Source organism: Pyrgilauda ruficollis, unplaced genomic scaffold, assembly GCF_017590135.1.
Source record: "Pyrgilauda ruficollis isolate IOZ18807 unplaced genomic scaffold, ASM1759013v1 scaffold6, whole genome shotgun sequence".
Classification (NCBI taxonomy): Eukaryota; Metazoa; Chordata; class Aves; order Passeriformes; family Passeridae; genus Pyrgilauda; species Pyrgilauda ruficollis.
Genome location: NW_024527710.1, coordinates 2,406,757 through 2,407,477, shown reverse-complemented (window position 1 = coordinate 2,407,477; position 721 = coordinate 2,406,757).

Sequence of the window (721 nt, the reverse complement as noted above, 5' to 3'; positions counted from 1 at the left end):
CTGACTGTCAGGAAGAGGACAAAACCATACTTTTAACATCCTTCCAATTTTTAATTTTCTCTAGATTATTGAGCTGAATTTAGTGAACACAAAAATAAATAAGCAACAGGGACAGCACAGAAAAAACGTTATTAAAAGTGGCTAATAATTCCCGCACTCCTCAGTCATCTGAGTTACAAGGATTGACCTAATTCGGTGTCATTCCTGTTGTTGCAGGTTATTCCTGTGAATGAGAAATGCATATGGACATAGATGAGAGTATATATAGCATAATACAGCATGTCAACGTGATGTAACTGTACAAACAACAGCCAAACAGAAGCTGAAAAGCATCTATGACTGGCTGTGTATGGATAATGCAGCCGGAACAGCCGAACGGGTACCAGCGTCAGTGGGCTCGACAGGACAGAACAGCCCCCATTTTGCGCCGGCAGTGACAAATCTTCAGCTCTTCCCAGAAATAAGCTAATGAGGGGTGAAATATAAACCTCCCATCCTGGCTGGGGGCCCCGTATAAACCTGCGGCTGTGGAGGAGCTGCCGGAACCCCCGAGCGCCTCTCCCGGGAGCGGAGCGCCCCGGGGCAAGAATGCCGCTCTCTCCCTCCCGCAGAGCCCGGCCACAGCGGCGGGCGGAGCTGCCGGAGGTGCCCCCGCCCGGCCCGGCCCGGCCCCGCGGCGCTGGAGCCGAGCCCCGGGCAGCCTGGCCCCGCCGAGCCGGCT